Raw genomic sequence first — 14,505 nt, forward strand, 5'->3', positions numbered from 1 at the left:
AATACTCTTAATTTGAGACTACCAGCACTTCTCAGAAACAAGCAGGCCCCTCTCCTGGGGCTGGCACCCGGCCATGGCGGGCTGCAGCTGGGCCTTGCTGTCTGTTATTCAGGATGGGTTGGCACTCACGCCCTATTATGGACTGTTGCCTGTACCCAATTTCCCCTCGTTCCTCGCCTCTACCCTGGCCCTATCTTCTGCCACTGGCTGTGGAGTTCTCTCTCTTTCTACCTCGTCTCGCACCCCCCCAACTCCCCCCACAACCAGTGGTCACACCTGGTACCCCCTCCAACCTCACATCCTTTTCCCTTCATGTCTAATGAACTGTGTTTCCATCACTGCTCTCTCTCCCTGCCAATGTCGCCTTTCTCTCCCAGTACCCTCTGTCTCTGGCCCTTCCCCAATGGCTGTCTCTCTATTCTTCTCTCCCTGTCACCTCTGCAAGCGTCTCCTTTCTTCATGCCCTCCCGTCCTTTGTTGACATTGTCACTCTCTGCTCTCCTCACGCGCCCTCTCTCCTGAAGTGTCAGTAATCGCGGCCATTCCTCCCTCCCGTCACTCTCTCCCTCCTTCCCTCGCTCTGTCCGTAACAGCGTCACTGCTTCTCCCGCTCCAGTCTGCCGGTGCCTCATCACACTCCCTGGCTGTCTGTCTGGCACCCTCTCCCATCCTGCCGTCTCCCTCACCCCATCTCCCATCCTCCCATCTCTCACCCGCTCTCTCCCATCCTGCTATCTCTCTCACCCTCTCTCTTCCACCCTCCCATCTCTCTCACCCTCTCTCTCCCATCCTGCTATCTCTCTCACCCTCTCTCTTCCACCCTGCCATCTCTCTCACCCTCTCTCTCCCATCCTGCTATCTCTCTCACCCATCCTGTCATCTCTCTCACCCTCTCTCTCCCATCCTATCATCTCCCTCACCCTCTCTCTCCCACCCTGCCGTCCCTCTCACCCTCCCCCCGCCTTCACTCACTGCCCTCTTCTCTTTCTCTCTGCCCTCTGTCTCCCCCTCCGCTAGCCCGTCTGTCCTTCCTTCCTTTGACAGTAAGTCTCCATTTCTTTTTCTCCGCTCCCCTCTTTCTCTGTCCTGCTTTGTGCCCTCACTTTAGTCTCTGTGCTCGTTCTCTCGTGGCTCCTGCCATCCACCATCTATGCCTCTCTCTCCCATCCCATCTACCCCTCTCCGCTCACTCTTTCTCTCATTGTCTCTCTCTCTCCATCCTCTCTGCTACCCCTTTCTCCCTCTTTCTATCACATCGACTTTATACTGTTCTCCCTCTCACCCTCTCATTCTATTTAATCTAACCCTTTTGTTTCTTTTGTCTCTCTATTACTAATTATCCCTTTCTCAATTCTCCCTCTCGCTCTTACATCCCATCTACTACCTCACGCTCCTGCTCTCCATGTCACAGTGGGAGAGTACTGTTCTCTCTTCTCGCCCGTCTACTCGCCATCCCTCTGACACCCAGACGCTGCTACTCCTTCGTTCTCCCTCGCTCATTTCCCCTGCACTCCCTCTCTGCATCCCTCTTTCATGTCAGGGCCTTTCTCTCCCCTCCTCCCCAGCTATGCCTCCTTAACTCTGCCCTTGAAAAGGATGGTAGTGGGTAAGGTCAGGGCCACTGGAATTATGCGATTCTGCTGCCATGGCGAATTACGTATAATTTTGTATTTGCCGCATTTGCCACGTCATCCATCATCTGCAGATTGTAATAAAAACACATGTTTATGTTTCAAACTGATGAAAAGTTACAAAACCTATAGCGACTTTGATTCCTGCGCATGCACCGGAATGCTTTTCACTAGATTTGACTGGCATTTAAAAAAAACTTTTTTATAACAATTTTTATTGAAAATAAAAACCACAACATAGCAGCAGTAATGACACTTAATGAGGACCTCCACTGGCCAGGCATATATTCAGACGCTGGAGATAACAGACAATAAAGTCAGGGCAGCAAGAATAAATCAGATCAAATAGTGAAGCAGTACAAAGGGGGGTTTCATAAACATTGTAGGATCGGGAGCCCCCCGTGCACATCGTATGTCTGATGGCCTGAGGGTTTTAAGTCACCGCGCTTGCCCCAACTTTCTCCAATGTAGCCAATCTCTCCCTCCTAAGCTCCACTGTAGGAGAAATACAGATGTCCCCCCGGTATTTGTTCCATCGTCCCCACTTGTGGTCCCATTTCTGCGGGCAGCCTCGGCTTTTGTAGACAGTTTTCTCCGCCACCATGGCATGATCCATATCAGCGGCCCAAACCTGTAGCTGTGGCATGGTGTCTACCCCCCATTTCTGGGCAATATTCCTCTTAGCAATGGTCCAACCCATGGCAGACCATGTTTGTTCCACCTGGGTAAGGTACGTAGCCTCCCAAATATTAAGGAGGCAGAGTTGGGGAGAGGGGGATACGGGCTTACCAATGGACCTCGCCATCTGTCGGGTGACGTCTATCCAGTATTGTTGAATGCGGGGGCATGTCCATAGAATATGTATGAATGTACCTATCTGGTGGCAGTGTCGTAGGCAGAGCGTATCGAGTCGTCTCCCCAATTTGCACAACAGTCTTGCATCAAAATAGACACGATGCAGAATTTTTAGCTGAACGAGACGAAGTCGCATCTGCATTGCTACCTCGCGCGGGGAGGCTAACGCTTCAGTCCAGTCCTCGTCAGTCATTTCTCCCAAGTCAGTCTCCCAGCTAGCCCTCAACTTCCGCATGGGGTCGGTCCGGTTGTTAATTAGCTTCTTATACGTCAAGGAGATAGCCTTGCGGTCCATAGGGTCCAGCAGCAGCCTATCCTCTAAGGGAGAGGAGTCTGGGAGGGGGGCACCAGCGGGAAGGGCGCTGTCGATAGCATGGCTAATTTGAAAGTATCGAAAATATTCTGACGGTGCGAGCTGGTATTTGAGCTGGAGCTCCTCATATGACGCCTTTTTACCTTTGATCCAGACGTCCCCAACCGTGGAGATGCCGATAAGGTCCCATTTATCGAACCCTGCACAGATACTCAGTCGTCCCAGGCTATCAGGCTCCCAGAGTGGGGTGGCCTTAGTCAGGTGCCCATACCAACCCATGCGCCGCTGGAGCCTGTGCCAGATTTCTACCATTCGGGCCGTAGGGCCGGTCAAGCCTAGGTTTTTATGATTTGAGTATAGAGCTCTATTATATCCTCTCTTTCCCAGTAGCCATCGATCTGTACGGAAATTGGGATCATCGTGGGGTCCAAACACCAACCTGGTTGATTGCGATCAATTGCGATGCCTGGTAGTAAAGGCGTATATCCGGTAATCCTATACCTCCATCATACCATCCCATGGTAAGTTTCTGCATTGCGATTCGAGGCGGTCCACTATCCCATAACAGGTCTCTAACTGCTGCCTCAATCTGCAAAAAGTAGGATTCGGGGATCGGGATGGGCGTATTCTGCAGGGCGTAGAGAAAGCGTGGGAGAGCCAGCATCTTGAGTAAGGATGCACGACCCAAAAGTGTGAGGGGCAAAGTTTTCCAATGGACCACATGACTGGCATCTTTAAGTTCCTTATTGCTGTATTTGGGTGTTAAATTGTAACTAATAACGTGCACCCTATTCCCAGACACTATTGCCAGGTGTACAAGTATTGAAGTAAAACTATGATGAAATGTGCCGAATTATGCTGCATAATTTGCCTTTTTTTGCTGCATAATTTGTGCAACCCTGCCACATAATTTGGTCCTCTTCCGTCACACAATTTCAGTGGCCCTGGATAAGGTGTAAAGCCAATGGTAGGTGCAGTAGGCTTCATGGGTTCACCGAAAAAGTCACACTACAGCTCATAGGAGACACACACTCCATCTGTCTATGTAAGAGCACACTACAGCTCATAGGAGACAAGCACACCATTCCTCATTGTAGGAGTACACTACAGCTCACAGGAGACAAGCACTCCATCCCTCACAGTAAGAGGACACTACAGCTCATAGGAGACAAGCACTCCATTCCTCACAGTAGGAGCACACTACAGCTCACAGGAGACGAGCACTCCATCTGTCATTGTAGGAGCACACTACAGCTCACAGGAGACAAGCACTCCATCTGTCATTGTAGGAGCACACTACAGCTCATAGGAGACAAGCACTCCATCTGCCATTGTAGGAGCACACTACAGCTCACAGGAGACAAGCACTCCCTCTGTCATTGTAGGAGCACACTACAGCTCATAGGAGATAAGCACTCCATTCCTCATTGTAGGAGCACACTACAGCTCACAGGAGACAAGACCTCCATCTGTCATTGTAGGAGCACACTACAGCTCATAGGAGATAAGCACTCCATTCCTCATTGTAGGAGCACACTACAGCTCACAGGAGACGAGCACTCCATCTGTCATTGTAGGAGCACACTACAGCTCATAGGATACAAGCACTCCATCTGTCATTGTAGGAGCACACTACAGCTCACAGGAGACAAGCACTCCCTCTGTCATTGTAGGAGCACACTACAGCTCATAGGAGATACGCACTCCATTCCTCATTGTAGGAGCACACTACAGCTCACAGGAGACAAGCACTCCATCTGTCATTGTAAGAGCACACTACAGCTCAGAGGAGACAAGCACTCCATATGTCATTATACAAGCACGCTACAGCTCACAGAAGACAAGCACTCCATCCCTCACAGTAAGAGCACACTACAGCTCATAGGAGACGAGCACTCCATTCCTCACAGTAGGAGCAGACTATACCACACAGGAGACAAGCACTCCATTTGTCATTGTAGGAGCACACTACAGCTCATAGGAGACAAGCACTACATTCCTCATTGTAGGAGCAAACTACAGCTCATATGAGACAAGCACTCCATCTGCCATTGTGAGAGCACACTACAGCTCATAGGAGACAAGCACTACATTTCTCACTGTCGGAGCACGCTACAGATCACAGGAGGCAAGCACTTCATCCCTCACTGTAAGAGCACACTACAGCTCATAGGAGACAAGCACTCCATTCCTCACAGTAGGAGCACACTACAGCTCATAGGACACAAGCACTCCCTTCCTCATTGTAGGAGCACACTACAACTCACCGTAAGAGCACACTACAGCTCACAGAAAACAAGCACTCCATTTCTCATTGTAGGAACACACTACAGCTCATAGGAGACAAGCGCTCCATCCCTCATTGTAGGAGCACACTAACGCTTACAGGAGACAAGCACTCCATTCCTCATTGTAGGAGCACACTACAGCTCACAGGAGACAAGCACTCCATACCACATTGTAGGGGCAAACTACAGCTCACAGGAGACAAGTACTCAATCTGCCATTGTTAGAGCACACTACAGCTAATAGGAGACAAACACTTGATTCCTGATTGTAGGAGCACGCTACAGCTCACAGGAGACACACAGTCGATGTCTCACTGTAAGAGCAAACTACAGCTTACAGGAGACAAGCACTCCATCTGTCATTATAGGAGCACACTACAGCTCGCAGAAGACAAGCACTCCATCCCTCACAGTAAGAGCACACTACAGCTCATGGGAGACAAGCACTCCATGCCTCACAGTAGGAGTACACTACACCTACACTCCATTCCTCATTGTAGGAGCACACTACAGCTCACAGCAGATAAGCACTCCATCTGTCATTGTAGGTACAAACTACAGCTCACAGGAGAGAAGCACTCCATCTGTAATTGTAGGAGCACACTACAGCTCATAGGAGACGATCACTACATTCCTCATTTAAGGAGCACACCACAGCTCACTACAGGAGATAAGCACTCCATCTGGCTTTGTAGGAGCACACTGCAGCTCATAGGAGACAAGCACTCCTTCTGTCATTGTAGGAGCACACTATAGCTTATAGGAGACATGCACGGCATCTGCCATTGTAGGAGCACACTACAGCTCACAGGAGACAAGCACTCCATCTGCCATTGTAGGAACACTGCAACTCACAGGAGACGAGCACTCCATCTGCCATTGTAGGAGCACACTACAGCTCACAGGAGACGAGCACTCAATCTGTCATAGTAGGAGCACACTATAGATCACAGGTGACAAGCACTCCATCTGTCATTGTAGGAGCACACTACAGCTCACAGGAGACGGCCACTCCATATATCATTGTAGGAGCACACTACAGCTCACAGGAGACAAGCACTCCATCCCTCATTGTAGGAGCACACTACAGCTCACAGGTGACAAGCACTCCATCTGTCATTGTAGGAGCACACTCTTAGGAGTCAAGCACTCCATTCCTCATTGTAAGAGCACACTAGAGCTCACAGGAGACGAGCACTCCATCTGTCATTGTAGGCACACACTACAGCTCACAGGAGACAAGCACTCCATCTGTCATTGTAGGAGCACACTTCAGCTCATAGGAGACAAGCACTCCATTCCTCATTGTAGGAGCACACTACAGCTCACAGGAGACGAGCACTCCATCTGTCATTGTAGGAGCACACTACAGCTCATAGGAGACAAGCACTCCATCTGTCATTGTAGGAGCACACTACAGCTCACAGGTGACAAGCACTCCATCTGTCATTGTAGGAGCACACTCTTAGGAGTCAAGCACTCCATTCCTCATTGTAAGAGCACACTAGAGCTCACAGGAGACGAGCCCTCCATCTGTCATTGTAGGAGCACACTACAGCTCACAGGAGACAAGCACTCCATCTGTCATTGTAGGAGCACACTTCAGCTCATAGGAGACAAGCACTCCATTCCTCATTGTAGGAGCACACTACAGCTCACAGGAGACGAGCACTCCGTCTGTCATTGTAGGAGCACACTACAGCTCATAGGAGACAAGCACTCCATCTGTCATTGTAGGAGCACACTACAGCTCATAGGGGACCAGCACTACATTCCTCATTGTAGGAGCACACTACAGCTCACAGGAGACAAGCACTCCATCTGTCATTGTAAGAGCACACTACAGCTCAGCGGAGACAAGTACTCCATCTGTCATTATACGAGCACACTACAGCTCATAGGAGACAAGCACTCCATTCCTCACAGTAGGAGCAGACTATACCTCACAGGAGACAAGCACTCCATGTGTCATTGTAGGAGCACACTACAGCTCATAGGAGACAAGCACTCCATTCCTCACAGTAAGAGCACACTACAGCTCATAGGAGACAAGCACTACATTTCTCTCTGTCGGAGCACGCTACAGATCACAGGAAGCAAGCAGTACCTTCTTCATTGTAGGAGCACACTACAGCCCACAGAAAACAATCGCTCCATCCCTCATTGTAGGAGCACACTACAGCTTACAGGAGACAAGCACTCCATCCCTCATTGTAGGAGCACACTACAGCTCACAGGAGACAAGCACTCCATACCACATTGTAGGGGCAAACTACAGCTGACAGGAGACAAGTACTCAATCTGCCATTGTAAGAGCACACTACAGCTCACAGGAGACACACAGTCGATTTCTCACTGTAAGAGCAAACTACAGCTCACAGGAAACATGCACTCAATCTGTCAATGTATGAGCACACTACAGCTCACAGGAGACAAGCACTCCATCTGTCATTATAGGAGCACACTGCAGCTCGCAGAAGACAAGCACTCCATCCCTCACAGTAAGAGCACACTACAGCTCATGGGAGACAAGTACTCCATTCCTCACAGTAGGAGCACACTACCTACACTCCATTCCTCATTGTAGGAGCACACTACAGCTCACAGCAGATAAGCACTCCATCTGTCATTGTAGGTACAAACTACAGCTCAAAGGAGAGAAGCACTCCATCTGTCATTGTAGGAGCACACTACAGCTCATAGGAGACGATCACTACATTCCTCATTTTAGGAGCACACCACAGCTCACTACAGGAGTTAAGCACTCCATCTGCCATTGTAGGAGCACACTGCAGCTCACAGGAGACAAGCACTCCTTCTGTCATTGTAGGAGCACACTATAGCTTATAGGAGACATGCACTACATCTGCCATTGTAGGAGCACACTACAGCTCACAGGAGACAAGCACTCCATCTGCCATTGTAGGACACACTACAACTCACAGGAGACGAGCACTCCATCTGCCATTGTAGAAGCACACTACAGCTCACAGGAGACGAGTACTCCATCTGCCATTGTAGGAGGACACTACAGCTCTCAGTGGACAAGCACTTCATCTGCCATTGTAGGAGCACACTATAGCTCACAGGAGACGAGCACTCAATCTGTCATTATAGGAGCACACTACCGCTCACAGGAGACAAGCATTCCATCCCTCATTGTAGGAGCACACTACAGCTCACAGGAGACGAGCACTTCATCTGTCTTTGTAGGAGCACACTACAGCTCACAGGAGACAAGCACTCCATCCTTCATTGTAGGAGCACACTACAGCTCATAGAAGACAATCACTCCATCTGGCATTGTAGGACACACTACAACTCACAGGAGACGAGCACTCCATCTGCCATTTTAGGAGCACACCACAGCTCACTACAGGAGTTAAGCACTCCATCTGCCATTGTAGGAGCACACTGCAGCTCACAGGAGACAAGCACTCCTTCTGTCATTGTAGGAGCACACTATAGCTTATAGGAGACATGCACTACATCTGCCATTGTAGGAGCACACTACAGCTCACAGGAGACAAGCACTATGTTATGCCCTGCATAGTATTTTCATATCTTGCAGTTTCCCAGTTCTCCTGCTGTTCAGCCACAGCGTGTGTTTGGAGTAGAATGTTGAGAATGCTGTGATGCATAGAACGTTGGGAGTCTGACTGGGTGACAGATGACAGTTACAGATGGGCTGAGCAGCAGGCAGGCTGCTCCTGGTGGGGTTAGATACTACCAAGGGGTTTTGGTACTACAAAGGTGTTTGCTGTGGCATGTTACCAAGGACTGACTACTGGGCTACCCTACTCACCTTATCCTGTTACCTGTACTACCTGTTGGATGTACCAGTAAACCAACTTGCTGTACTACTGGAATAAAGGTACTAAAGAACTTACATGGCTATCAGCGTCTACTTCATGTAAGAGTACAACATATTTTTGGCGACGAGCGAGAGTTGGAAACGTACTCACTGCCCTGGGAGATGGTACAGTAACAAGAAGAAGAAAGAAGAAGAATTTTCTAACAGCGCAACTAAAGAAGTAACTCAAGATGTCACTAGCAACAGAAGAAAGTCGCACAGCACTCTTCGCAACCCCACCAGTGTCCTGTACATCGGACAGCCCAAGCAACAGAGTGCTATACTGTGTGGTTATGCGTACACCCACAAGTTCTGCGCCTAAATGGAAAGTTAATGGCTTGGAAGTATATGTCTACAAGTACTTAGGCGCAGCAAAGATTAAGACAAACAAGGACTGCTGTTTAGCGCCTTATTTTGATGATGCCTGGTGCTGGCGCTACTTTGGAGGTGCTTAAAGACTGACTTTAATTTTTACTGTTCACTTTGGAAGCAGCGTAAGTCAAGTCTTATATGTGGAGGTGCTTTAGAAGTGTCTGAAAAAACGATTTATACATGCCTCATGGAGCTACAAGGTGTGTATACATGTGGGTCAGTTGTGTCCTCTCACAACGATTTGGTTTTAAAAAGTGCACTTTTGGGTCTTTATCAGCGTGGAGAGATCACACAGAGCTGAGTGCGTTATGGAGCTTCACTAACGGGATCTGGTCAAATATGAGCTTCTTCATGGCAGTGGCTAATAGTATGGCAACAGTTTCTTCAATAAAGTTTTATGTAGCAGGAAGATGATCGTGGTGGTCGTTTCAACTCTTGTGAGCGGGCTGTTTGGATCATCCATCAGAGGACAGATGGACCCGTTTGTTACACCGGCGGTGAGTGGAAGTTTTTGGTTCTTTCAGATCTATAAGTATACGGTGGCAGAATTTGTGTTCCCGCTTCACATGGACATTTAGAGAGTTATATTCAGAGACTGATCCTGCTTCAGAACATTCGGGCTGAATAGTATGGTATGACTATTTGGAGCACTGGTGATTTAACAACACTAACGGTGGAAATGTTTTCGGGTGAGAGATCGCTCACCGGTGTGGCATACAGTTTAAGATGTTTTGCATTTAAAATGTTTGCAAATTTTATGTAATGTTTTTTTGGAGTGTGATTTTCCACAGTATTTGTTTCCCTTCATATGGGTAGGACATGTAATGTCGGGGTGGTTATCACAGGTTTTTCCCTAGTTACAGGGATCGAGTTTGGTGTGTGCTCATCACACAGTATAGTGCCCTTCGGCAAGGGATGCCCTATTTGTGTTATTGGGCAGAGGTTACACGTATGCCTGATTTTGTTAGTGAGTGTAAAGTTGAGGTGTCTAGTCCTCAGTGGTTCAAATTCCACAGGTTGCCCTCTTAGTGTCTTTAATAGGCTGTGTTTACACGTTCCCTTATTTTAGGGATGGGTATGGGTTTGGTTCTAGTTCCTTCCCATTTAGAGTTATTGGAACCCCTGCTCTGGGGTGGGTATGTGGTCTTGTTACACTTTAAGCGGTACACGCGGCCTGTTTATTGAGGCGAGTTGGTGAGTGAGATTTTTACTCACAGTTCCCATATTATAGGGATGGTCATGGTCTGGGTACGAGTCCCTTTCCATAGTGCGTTACACGCAGCCTTTTCTAAGGTGAGTTTATGGGTATTGGTCCCATTCGAGGTTTATAGATTAATTTTTTTTGGTAACCCGGACGCGGGTCATGTTTTCATGGTTTCCACCAGTTAACATAACATTTTACCCTCTCTGGGTTGGTTTAGATGTATGGGTACGGTTCCCCTACACAGGGTGTATCTTTTAGTTATGTGGTCCCATATTCATTGTTATAGTCTTAGACCCTTTCATTAGGGTGGTTTTTAGGGTCATAATCCCGAGTTTTTGTACCTCACAAGAGGAGTGAAGGTTTGCTTTTAGTCATCTTCACAATGTAGGTGAGTTTCCTATGCTAGGAACTTTGCTTTTCATTTGTTCCCTTTCTTTAGGGATTGTACTATAGAGTTGGTATGTGTCGGATGGGTCCCATGCTTTTCAAGGTCATTCCTACTCAGGATGTGCATGCATGGGAGTTAGACTCAAATACAGTGGCAAGGTGGTTACCTTTTGTCTAACGCGATGACACTTTCTCATTTTTTGTTTTTGGGAGAGGATGGGTTGTTGTACTCAATTTTTACAATTGTTGTTTATTATCCGTTCTCTACTATGAATGGTTCATTATCTCTCGTGATGTTCTTATTTGCACATCCCTGGTTTTGATTCATTCTTTTCTTGGGTAATTTTGCTATGTTTGAGACTTGGCAATATGTGCTTTATGCAGGTTTGTTCCCCTTTTGCTATACGCTACTTATTGTCTCAATCTATTGTATTCATTTTATTACAGGTGTATTTTCTTTTGTGTATGGCTTGCTCATATTGCATTGTTGCATTTCCATAGTACAAATGGCACTTTTGTTTTTCATTTTAAAAGAAGGGGGATATGTTATGCCCTGCATAGTATTTTCATATCTTGCAGTTTCCCAGTTCTCCTGCTGTTCAGCCACAGCGTGTGTTTGGAGTAGAATGTTGAGAATGCTGTGATGCATAGAACGTTGGGAGTCTGACTGGGTGACAGATGACAGTTACAGATGGGCTGAGCAGCAGGCAGGCTGCTCCTGGTGGGGTTAGATACTACCAAGGGGTTTTGGTACTACAAAGGTGTTTGCTGTGGCATGTTACCAAGGACTGACTACTGGGCTAACCTACTTTACCTTATCCTGTTACCTGTACTACCTGTTGGATGTACCAGTAAACCAATTTGCTGTACTACTGGAATAAAGGTACTAAAGAACTAACATGGCTATCAGCGTCTACTTCATGTAAGAGTACAACACACTCCATCTGCCATTGTAGGACACACTACAACTCACAGGAGACGAGCACTCCATCTGCCATTGTAGATGCACACTACAGCTCACAGGAGATGAGTACTCCATCTGCCATTGTAGGAGGACACTACAGCTCTCAGTGGACAAGCACTCCATCTGCCATTGTAGGAGCACACTACAGCTCACAGGAGACGAGCACTCAATCTGTCATTATAGGAGCACACTACCGCTCACAGGAGACAAGCATTCCATCCCTCATTGTAGGAGCACACTACAGCTCACAGGAGACGAGCACTTCATCTGTCTTTGTAGGAGCACACTACAGCTCACAGGGGACAAGCACTCCATCCTTCATTGTAGGAGCACACTACAGCTCATAGAAGACAATCACTCCATCTGGCATTGTAATAACACACTGCAGCTCACAGGAGACAAGCACTCCATCTGTCATTGTAGGACACACTACAACTCACAGGAGACGAGCACTCCATCTGCCATTGTAGAAGCACACTACAGCTCACAGGAGACGAGTACTCCATCTGCCATTGTAGGAGGGCACTACAGCTCTCAGTGGACAAGCACTCCATCTGTCATTGTAGGAGCACACTACAGCTCACAGGAGACAAGCATTCCATCCCTCATTGTAGGAGCACACTACAGCTCACAGGAGACGAGCACTTCATCTGTCTTTGTAGGAGCACACTACAGCTCACAGGAGACAAGCACTCCATCCCTCATTGTAGGAGCACACTACAGCTCATAGAAGACAATCACTCCATCTGGCATTGTAATAACACACTGCAGCTCACAGGAGACAAGCACTCCATCTGTCATTATACGAGCACACTACAGCTCACAGGAGACAATCACTCCATCTGTCAATGTATGAGCACACTACAGCTCACAGGAGACAAGCACTCCATCTGTCATTGTAGGAGCACACTACAGTTCATAGAAGACAAGCACTCCATCTGTCATTGTAATAACACGCTACAGCTCACAGGAGACAAGCACTCCATCTGTCATTGTAGGAGCACACTACAGCTCATAGGAGACGAGCACTACATTCCTCATTGTAGGAGCACACTACAGCTCACTACAGGAGTTAAACACTCCATCTGCCATTGTAGGAGCACACTGCAGCTCACAGGAGACAAGCACTCCATCTGTCATTGTAGAAGCACACAGCAGCTCATATGAGACAAGCACTCCATCTGTCATTGTAGGAGCACACTACAGCTCACATGAGACAAACACTACATTCCTCATTGTAGGAGCAAACTACAGCTCATATGAGATAAGCACTCCATCTGCCATTGTGAGAGCACACTACAGCTCATAGAAGACAAGCACTCCATTCCTCATAGTAAGAGCACACTACAGCTCATAGGAGAAAAGCACTACATTTCTCACTGTCGGAGCACGCTACAGATCACAGGAAGCAAGCACTCCTTCTGTCATTGTAGGAGCACACTATAGCTTATAGGAGACATGCACTACATCTGCCATTGTAGGAGCACACTACAGCTCACAGGAGACAAGCACTCCCTCTGCCATTGTAGGACACACTGCAACTCACAAGAGACCAGCACTCCATCTACCATTGTAGGAGCACACTACATCTCACAGGAGACGAGCACTCCATCTGCCATTGTAGGAGCATACTACAGCTCACAGGAGACAAGCACTCAATCTGTCATTGTAGGAGCATACTACAGCTCACAGGAGACAAGCATTCCATCCCTCATTGTAGGAGCACACTACAGCTTACAGGAGACGAGCACTTCATCTGTCTTTGTAGGAGCACACTACAGCTCACAGGAGACAAGCTCTCCTTCCCTCATTGTAGGAGCACACTACAGCTCATAGGAGACAATCACTTCATCTCTCATTGTAATAACACACTACAGCTCACAGGAGACAAGCACTCCATCTGTCATTGTAATAACACACTACAGCTCACAGGAGACAAGCACTCCATCTGTCATTGTAGGAACAAGCTACAGCTCACAGGAGACAAGCACTCCATCTGTCATTGTAGGAGCACACTACAGCTCATAGGAGACGAGCACTGCATTCCTCATTGTAGGAGCACACTACAGCTCACAGGAGACAAGCACTCCATCTGCCATTGTAGGAGCACACTACAGCTCACAGGAGACAAGCACTCCTGACATTACAGGAGCACACTACAGCTCACAGGAGACAAGCACTCCATCTGTCATTGCAGGAGCACACTACAGCTCACAGGAGACCAGCACTCGATCTGTCATTGTAGGAGCACACTACAGCTCACAGGAGACAAGCACTCCATCTGTCATTGCAGGAGCACACTACAGCTCACAGGAGACCAGCACTCGATCTGTCATTGTAGGAGCACACTACAGCTCATAGGAGAGAAGCAATGCATTCCCCACAGCAGGAGCACACTACAGCTCATAGGAGACAAGCACTACCTTCCTCATTGTAGTAGAACACTACAGCTCACTGTATGAGCACACTACAGCTCACCACAGGAGACAAATACTCCATATGTCATTGTAGGAGCACACTATAGCTCATAGGAGACAAGCACTCCATCTGCCATTGTAGGAGCATACTACAGCTCACAAAAAACAAGCACTCGATTCCTCATTGTAGGAACACACTACAGCTCATAGAAGACAAGCAC

Source organism: Triturus cristatus, chromosome 11 (genome assembly GCF_964204655.1).
Source record: "Triturus cristatus chromosome 11, aTriCri1.1, whole genome shotgun sequence".
Taxonomy (NCBI): Eukaryota; Metazoa; Chordata; class Amphibia; order Caudata; family Salamandridae; genus Triturus; species Triturus cristatus.